Raw genomic sequence first — 10,148 nt, 5'->3', positions numbered from 1 at the left:
AGGTGATGAAAAGTAAGTGACGTGTTCAATAGTATGTCAATGCATTTTAAGACCTAGATGAAATAGAACATTTTCATGAAAAATATAATATGGAATAAAAAAAATAGAAAGTGATAACACTGAGTCAAGAAGAGATAGAGGCCAGGCACAGTGGCTCATGCCTTTAATCCCAGCACTTTGGGAGGCTGAGGCAGGCGGATCATCTGAAGCCAGGAGTTCAAGACCAGCCTGGTCAACCTGGCGAAACTGTGTCTCTACTAAAAATACAAACATTAGCCAGGTGCAGTGGCACACACCTGTAATCCCAGCTACAGGGGAGGCTGAGGCAGGAGAATCATTTGAACCTGGGAGGTGGAGGTTGCAGTGAGCCGAGATCGAGCCACTGTACTTCAGCCTGGGCGACAGAGCAAGACTCTTGTCTCAAAAAAAAAAAAAAAAAAAAAAAAAGAGATAGATAGAGACCCTGAAGAGAAATTGAAAAGGTAGTCAAAGACTTACTGCTAAAGTTATTGTTTGCCTGTTATTTCCAACAAATCTTCAAGGGACAAATAATTCCTTGAAGAGGAATTTGCCCTTGAAGGATAAATAAATGCTTCCAGGGCATTAAAAAAAAAAAAAAAAAAGGTAAACCTCCTACATTCATTCCATAAGGTTAATATACTCCTGACACTGACACACACACACACACACACACACACACACACACACACTACAAGAATAGTTTTTTTAAAAGCCCCATCTCAGGCCAGGCGCGGTGCCTCAAGCCTGTAATCCCAGCACTTGGGGAGGCCGAGACGGGCGGATCACGAGGTCAAGAGATCGAGACCATCCTGGCTAACACGGTGAAACCCCGTCTCTACTAAAAAATACAAAAAACTAGCCGGGCGAGGTGGCGGGCGTCTGTAGTCCCAGCCACTTGGGAGGCTGAGGCAGGAGAATGGCATAAACCCAGGAGGCGGAGCTTGCAGTGAGCTGAGATCCGGCCATTGCACTTCAGCCTGGGCGACAGAGCGAGACTCCATCTCAAAAAAAAGCCCCATCTCAGAGACACAAACTTACTAATAAAATATCAAATCAGGCCGGGTGTGGTGGCTCATGCCTGTCATACCAGCACTTTGGGAGGCCGAGGGGGGGTCAGATCACTTGAGGTCAGGAGTTCGAGATCAGCCTGGCCAACATGGCGAAACCTCGTCTCTACTAAAAATACAAAAATTAGCCGGGTATGGTGGTGGCCAACTACAATCCCAGTTACTCGAGAGACTGAGGAGATGAATCACTTGAACCCGGGAGGTGGAGGTTGCAATGAGTCAAGATTGCGTCACTGCACTCCAGCCTGGGTGACAGAGCAAGACTCCGTCTCGAAAAATTATCAATTCAAATACAGTAGTGACTAAAAAAAAATCTATCACAGCCATGAAGAGTCCATCCCAATAATGCCAAGATTTTTCAAAATTCATCTATTACTATTTTTTTAAGCTATACCTGCTGGAATGGGATCAAAATTTATTGAATTCAAAAAAAAAAAAAAAAGGCCAGTATGGTGTCCCACATCTGTAATCCCAACTACTCAGGAGGCTGAGGCAGGAGGATCGCTTAAGTCCAGGAGTTCAAGGCTGCCGTGAGTTTTGATTGTAACACTGCACTCCAGCCTAGGTGACACAATGAGACCCTGTCTCTAAAATAAATAAATAGAGAAGATCCGCACACATAGCTATCCCCAGCCTCAACCCCAAAAATGTATTTGATAGAATTCAGCATTAACTTCTGGCAATACTCTAAAAATACCAAAAATAATAAAAGAAACTTGCCTGTACCCGACAAAGCAATATTTATTGGAAATACCTGGCACATCAGAATAATGGTGACATATTCAAAGCATTTCCATGTGAATCAGAACAAGACTCTGATGCCTGCTATTGCCAACTGTACTTAACTTTTCATTGAAGTCCCAGCTCATTCAGTAAGAGGGAATTAAAGGAGGAAAGGAAAGGAAGCAGGAATGGCCACTATCGGTCATGGGTACGGCACTGGCAGTGTTGTACTGACAGTCCTCTACCTGGAAACTCTACAAGAGTCAACTGACAAACTTCTAGAACAAATGAGAAATATCAGCAAGGGGGCCAGATCTGAGATCAACCGACAAAAATTAGCTTGTTATTACATGTAAATAGGAACCAATAGAACAAAGTCATGGAAAAAATGATCCATGTGTGGTAGCAACTAAAACAGAATACGCCAGAAAGAAATGTGAAGAAAACTGTAAAATATAACTGAAGGCTATCATAGATAGCATGAATAAATGGAAATACCTCATATCCTGAATGAGAAGATTCATCTTCCAAATGTATAGGTGTTCTCCAAGTTAATCTATAAACATTAATGAAAGTGATATGGTTAGGATCTGTGTCCCTGCCCAAATCGCAGGTCAAATTGTAATCTCCATTGTTGGAGGAGGGGCCTGGTAGGAGGTGACTGGATCACGGGGGTGGATTTCCCCCCTTGCTGTTCTTGTGATAGTGAATTCTCGCGAGATCTGGTTGTTTAAAAGTGTGTAGCACCTCCCCCTTCACTCTCTTTCTCCTTCTCCTGCCATGTAGGACATACCTGCTTCCCCTTTGACTTTTCACCATGATTGTAAGTTTTCTGAGGCCTCCCCAGCCATGCTTCCTGTACAGCCTGCAGAACAATAGGCCAATTAAACCTCTTTTCACAAATTACCCAGTCTCATGTTGTTCTTTATAGCAATGCAAAAATGAACTAATACAGGAAGCAAAAAAAGTGCTTGCCTTATTAAATATTAAAAAATACTATAAAGCTAGTAAAATGAAAACAGCGAAGATTTTTCACTGGAATAAATCCGTGGAAACTAATTGAGACTCCCATGTGTCTATGAAAATTTAATATATCATAGAGTTGACATTTCATGAGTGAGAAGGTAATGGAGTATTCAATATTGGGCTGAGACAATGACCATCTATTTGAGGAAATACTTAGAGGGGTTAATATACATCATTAGGTTACGGCCATTTTTACATATATTATCTGATATGGTTTGGCTCTGTGTCCCCACCCAAATCTCATCTCTAATTGTAATCCCCACATGTCAAGGGAGGGACCTGGGTGAGTCATGGGGGTGGATTTTCCCCATGCTGTTCTTGTTACAGTGAGTGAGTTCTGATGAGCTCTGATGGTTTAAAAGTGTGGCACTTACCCTTTGCTCTCTCTTTCTCTCTCCTGCCACCAAATAAGATGTGCCTTGCTTCCCCTTCATCTTCTGCCATGACGCCATGATTGTAAGTTTCCTGAGGCCTCCCCAGCCATGCAGAACTGTGAGTCAACTGACTCTCTTTTCTTCATGAATTACCCAGTCTCAGGCAGTTCTTTCTAGCAGTGTCAAAATGGACTAATACATTACCTCATTTGAACTTCATATGAATTAACACTCTGAGGGGTAGGCATCATTACTCATTTTATAAATGAGGAACTGAGGGTTAAAGAAATGAAGAAATTCCACCCAGATCACACAGCTGGTACATGCCAGAGACTGAAACCAGGTCCTCTGGCTTCAGGGCCAGCACTCTTTCCTTACACCACACGGCATCCCTCACATTCTCCCATTTTGTCAAAGAATTTCAGTACTCCCCACCCTAAAAACCAAAATAAATTCCAGATAGATAAAAGAGATATTTGAAAAACTGTAAAGACTGTAAGAGAATATTTTATAATTTTGGGGGTGGGGACGAATTTCTTAAGCAAAATATAAATTCTATAAAGAAGACAGCTCACAGATGATGATCCCAAAATTTAAAGCTTTGTTATGACAAAGATGCCATAAACAAATATAAAATAACAATAACAGACTTGGAGAAAATATCTGTCTGTAATAAATAGAAAAATGAATCATTTCAGAATAAATACATATGCCCAATACACATCTGAAAAGTTGTACAAAGGCAACAGAAACAAGGGAAGTGCAAATTATATATTCTTAATACATATGTTTATATACCTAAAATATACAATATGAGCCGGCTGTGGTGGCTCACACCTGTAATCCAGCACTTTGGGAGGCTGAGGCAGGTGGATCACCTGAAGTCAGGAGTTCGAGACCAGCCTGGCCAAAATGGCGAAACCCTGTCTCTACTAAATATATATATATATACACACAAAATTTAGCCGGGCATGGTGGTGGGCATCCATAGTCCCAGCTACTCAGGAGGCTGAGGCAAGGGAATTGCTTGAACCTGGGAGGCAGAGGTTGCAATGAGCCAAAGTTGTGCCACTGCACTCCAGCCTGGGCAACAGAGGGAGACTCTGTCTCAAAAAATGATAAAAATAAAAATAAAATAAATATACAACATGGATATATACATATGTACTATATATGTAATATTTTGATTGTAAATATAATGTGTTATATAACTGTGTATAAATGTTTTATTCTCAAGACAGGAAAAATTCTATTTGGCTAATATCCAATGACAGCAAAGGTAAGGAGAAGTAAGTACTTACAGATGCTGGTGGGATGTATCTTAAAGTAGATAACATAGAAATCTTAGAACTGGGCTTAATCAGATGTCAACATGGTGGATTAGCATCTAAGAATAGAGTTGCCTTAGCCTCTACAGATGGTGTGAAAACCTTTTTTGCTAAAATTTTATTTCTGTGTATCAATCTTTTTTTTTTTTTTTTTTTTTTTTTTTTTTTTGAGACGGAGTCTTGCTCTGTCACCCAGGCTGGAGTGCAGTGGCGCGATCTCGGCTCACTGCAAGCTCCGCCTCCCGGGTTCCCGCCATTCTCCTGCCTCAGCCTCCCGAGTAGCTGGGACTACAGGCACCCGCCACCTCGCCCGGCTAATTTTTTGTATTTTTAGTAGAGACGGGGTTTCACCGTGTTAGCCAGGATGGTCTCGATCTCCTGACCTCGTGATCCTCCCGCCTCGGCCTTCCAAAGTGCTGGGATTACAGGCTTGAGCCACCGCACCCGGCCTCTGTGTATCAATCATAGAGAAATATTCTTGTGCAGGATGAAACCAATACACAGATATTTATCTCAGAATGGTTTGCCATAAAGAAAAATTTGAAACACTCTAATCATTAATCAATAAAGGAATGTTTCAATTACAGCATATCCATAGAACATAATTGTTTGTAAAAGTTAATAACATGTCAATTAATTTTTATGTATTGATATGGAATGACCAACAGGACAAAGTGTTACACAGGAAAAAAAATGGCTTATTGCAAATCAATACATATAGTATGATCTCATTTCTGTAAAACAAAAAGTAAAGCAAAACTGTATCTTTATGTAGGTATTGTTCTGGTTATCTACTACAACATAACAATTCACCCCACAATGTAATGGCTTAACACAATGACATTTAATTTGCTCATGAATCTGCCATTTGGGTGTGGCTGGGAAGGGACAGCTTGTTTCTGCTCCACTGGGTGTCAGCTGGGAGCTGGGGCTGGCAGCACCTTCAAGCTGGCGTGCCCATGTATCTGATGGTTGGCACTAGCTACCACTTGGGACCTCAGCTGAAGAAGTGGCTGGAACACCTGTGTGCAGCCCTTCCAGAAGGCAGAGTCCCAAGTGTGAGCATCCACAAGAGGAAGGGATCAGTGAGAAACTGTGTCTGATTGTTGCCCTGCCCTAGAAGTCTCATGGTGGCATGTCCCATGCATTCTCCAGGTGAAAGCAGGCATACAGGCCCATCTGCAGTTAAGGGCGGGCAACCAGGCTCTACTCTTTCATGGGAGGAGTATGAGGTTTGTGCACATTTCAAAACCACCCTAAAAGTGTGTGTATCATTTTGTAGAAAAAGAGCTATAGGTGTGGTGGCTCAAGCCTGTAATCCCAGCATTTTGGGAGGCCAAGGTGGGCTGATCACCTGAGGTCAGGAGTTCGAGACCAGCCTGACCAATATGGTGAAATCCCATTTCTACTAAAAATACAAAAATTAGCTGGGCATGGTGGTGCACGCCCATAATCCCACCTACTAAGGAGGCTGAGGCAGTAGAAGTGCTTGAACCCGGGAGGCAGAGCTTGTAGCGAGCTGAGATCCAGCCTGGGCAACAGAGTGAGACTCTGCATCAAAAAAAAAAAAAAAGAAAAGAAAAGAAAAAGAAAAAGAGCTCTAGAGATAGATGCCCACCAACCGCTGATGATTGTTGACTTGGTGAAGTTGGGAGGATTGGGAAGTAGAGGTGGTGGGTGAATTGGTTAGTATGCAAACCCAGCTTGAACTAGCTTAAGAACAAAAGGATTTACTGACCTCCATAACTGGAAGTTCCAGGGTTCAAGTGACTTCAGGGGTTTCAACAATGCCATCAGGACACTGTATTTCTTTCCATTTTCCAGACTGACTCTCTGTGTGCTGGGTAAGATACCACCAGAAGTCCAGGCATACATCCTCACGGTTTAGCAGCAACAGTGAAAAGACAAAAGGTATTTTTGCTGGTGGCTCCAGAAGAAAAGTCCCCGGAAAGATAGGTAGTGATGGATGTGGGCTAACTGCCCATTCATACCCTGGTCACTGTGGTCAGCAGGGCGGGGCACCTTGATGGACACACCTTGGTCACGTGCCCACCTCTTCAGCAACTGCTTGCCATTTTTGCTCTGATTTCTTTTGTTTTGACACACGGAGAATTCTCTTGTGTCTCCTCTTGGGTATGTATTTAAAACCTTTCCCTTCCCCCATATTTCATACAAAATTTGTATGTGTTTGGGGACTAGCGCAGTCCACCATACTGAAAAGACGCCCTTCATGGCTTCTACAAAATTGAGCAGACCAGCCTGGGTAACATGGTAAAACCCTGTCTCTACAAAAAATGCAAAAAGATTAATTAGCTTGGCAGGATGGTGCACGCCTGTGGTCCCAGCTACCAGGGAAGCTGAGGTGAGAGGATCGCCTGAGCCTGGGAAGTGGAAGCTGCAGTGAGCCGAGATCTTTTCACTGTTCTGCAGCTTGGGCGACAGAGCGAGACCCTGTCTCCAAAAAATAAAAAAAAAAGATTGATCATCCCAACTGACTTCCTGCTGTCTGTCTCACAGCCATCGCTCTCCAGATCTTCGTTTCTAGGGTTGACGCTCTGCTTTCTCTGCACTAGAGGAAATGTTGGTCTGGCACCCTAAAGAAGATTTCAAGTCGCCCCATCACTGAAGAGAGGAACACAATGCCTTTGGTAATGGAACAATATTTTATCCCATGAACACACTCCAGTGACATAATTTCACAGTAAAGCCAGAAATGTCATTCATTAACTTCTTCCCTATGCTGGATATTAAGAATACAAATAAAACTGTCATAAGAGTCATTCTACAAAACAACATTATAGAAATGTAAGAGGAAATAAAATTAGTAAATCTGTCCATGTATCTTGGTTCCTCAAGAAACAGTAATCCTGGTATTATTAAATTTGTTCTTCTATGGTCTGGTCTTATATTTTTCAAAAATTAGGTCATACTGCAACCTCAGTGGCAGGAGTCGTAACCTCATGTAAGATCTGCCTCACACCAGTGTCCTTTGAGAACTTGTTACAGTCCTCCTGTGCTGCTTTCCTTTGACCTTTCTAGATCATTCCTGAAATGTGGAGCCACGTGCAGTAAGCCTCACAAGCTGTTTCCTAATTATCTTTACACATTCTATTCCCATTCCTCCCCCTGCAGTGCAATCTAGTTTTCGCTTCTGTAGACTGGGTTCTCAGCTGCTCATCTTTTTATTCTCCACATCCAGCCTGGCACTTTCTAAAGAATTAAACATCTTGGCCAGGCGCAGTGGCTCACGCCTATAATCCCAGCACTCTGGGAGGCTGAAGTGGGTGGATTACCTGAGGTCAGGAGTTCGAGGCCAACCTGATCAACATGGCGAAACCCCGTCTCTACTAAAAATACAAAAATTAGCTGGGCGGGGTGGCAGGCACTTGTAATCCCAGCTACTCGGGAGGCTGAGACATGAGAATAGCTTGAACCCAGGAGGTGGAGGTTGCAGCGAGCCAAGATCATGCCATTGCACTCCAGCCTGGGTGACAGAGCAAGACTCCATCTCAAAAAAAAAAAAAAAAAAGAATTAAACTTTTTGGTCAAGTGTAGAAGGTTTCAAAATTTGCAAAGTGAAATGGTACCAGCCTTCCAAGATGCCAAGGAAGGTCATCCTTATATATCTTGACTTTCAACTACCTCATATTATTGAAGATCTTTGTGCCATAAAAGTATTTCATTGTTAGTTGACTTCTAATTTCTCATGTTTATGGAACAGATTGATGGTACAAAGAGTCATAAATACTTTGAAAATTGTGTATATTGGCCATGGATAACTATAATTTCCCCTCTTCCATCTAACTTTTACTTACCTTAAAATACAAAAATTAGGCCGGGCGCGGTGGCTCACGCCTGTAATCCCAGCACTTTGGGAGGCCAAGGTGGGCGGATCACAAGGTCAGGAGATCTAGACCATCCTGGCTAACATGGTGAAACCCTGTGTCTACTAAAAATACACAAATTAGCCGGGCGCGGCGGCATGCACCTGTAGTCCCAGCTGCTGGGGAGGCTGATGCAGGAGAATGGCGTGAACCCGGGAGGCGGAGCTTGCAGTGAGCCAAGATCGCGCCACTGCACTCCAGCCTGGGTGACAGAGAGAGACTCCATCTCAAAAAAAAAAAAAAAAAATTAATTTCCATTCCCTAAGCACATCCCAATTAAAGGGAAAAGAATGAAGCAGAGCCAGTATTTGTCATGGTGGCATAACTGTCCATTCAAACACAGCATCTATCAGGGCAAGTGTTTTTTTTGTTTTTGTTTTTGAGATGGAGCCAAAAGGGCGTCGGCCTTGTGCAAGTCAGGTCCCTGACCTGAGTCTTGGCACCTTCATCAGGAAAAGCATCCATTTTTTGGCAGGGTTGTCATAAAATACAAAGTATACAGTGCTAGCAATGTCTAGCATATAGAAGGCAATAAATGGTGGCTATATTGATATACATACACCGTGACACTGAGTACCTTAAAGTTGCTTGCTGAAACAAGCATTTTCTTGTTTCGTAGAAAATTCTACTTTAATATAAAATATTATAACATTGAAGAGTTTGGATGTGTAACTTGTGATGGCTTAGAAAAATATCCTAAGGGGCTAGGTGCTCATGCCTATAATCTCAGCACTTTGAGAGACTGAGGTGGGTGGATCACCTGAGGTCGGGAGTTCGAGACCAGCCTAACCAACATGGAGAAATCCCGTCTCTACTAAAAATACAAAATTAGTTGGGTGTGGCGTGGTGGCGCATGCCTGTAATCCCAGCTACTCGGGAGGCTGAGGCAGGAAAATCTCTTGAACCCAGGAGGCAGAGGCTGCAGTGAGCCGAGATTGCACCATTACACTCCAGCCTGGGCAACAAGAGCAAAACTCCATCTCAAAAAAAAAAAAAAAAAAGAAAAAGAAAAGAAAAAAAAATCCTAAGCACAACATAAACTTTTCTAACCACTTCAAAAAAAAAAAAAAAAGAAATTTTCTACCTTAGCCAGGCACCGTGGCTCACTCACGCCTATAGTCCCAGCACTTTGGGAGGCTGAGGCAGGTGGATCACCAGAGGTCAGGAGTTTGAGACCAGCCTGACCAACATGGTAAAACCCTGTCTCTACTAAAAATACAAAAATTAGCCGGGCATGGTGGCGCACACCTGTAATCCCAGCTACTCGGGAGGCTGCAGCAGGAGAATAGCTTCAACCCAGGAGGCGAAGGTTGCAGTGAGCCGAGATCGTGCCATTGCACTCCAGCCTGAGCAACAAGAGCAAGATTCCGTCTTAAAAAAAAAAAAAGAAAGAAAAACAAACAAAAAATTTACTTTAATGGAGCATTGACTGGCTGCAGTCAAGATTTAACCTAGGCTGGGCATGGCGGCTCACACCTATAATCCCAGCACTTTAGGAGGCCAAGGCAGGCAAATCACGAGGTCAGGAGTTTGTGACCGCCTGGCCAACATGGTGCAACCCTATCTCTACCAAAAATACAAAAAAAATTAGCTGGGCATAGTGGTGCGTGCCTGTAATCCCAGCAACTCGGGAGGCTGAGGCAAGAGAATCGCTGAACCTGGGAGGCAGAGGTTGCAGTGAGTGGAGATCAGGCTACTGCCCTCCAGCCTGGGTGAGAGCAAGAC

This window comes from Rhinopithecus roxellana, chromosome 18 (genome assembly GCF_007565055.1).
Source record: "Rhinopithecus roxellana isolate Shanxi Qingling chromosome 18, ASM756505v1, whole genome shotgun sequence".
Classification (NCBI taxonomy): Eukaryota; Metazoa; Chordata; class Mammalia; order Primates; family Cercopithecidae; genus Rhinopithecus; species Rhinopithecus roxellana.
Note: the sequence above shows the minus strand (reverse complement) of the source record.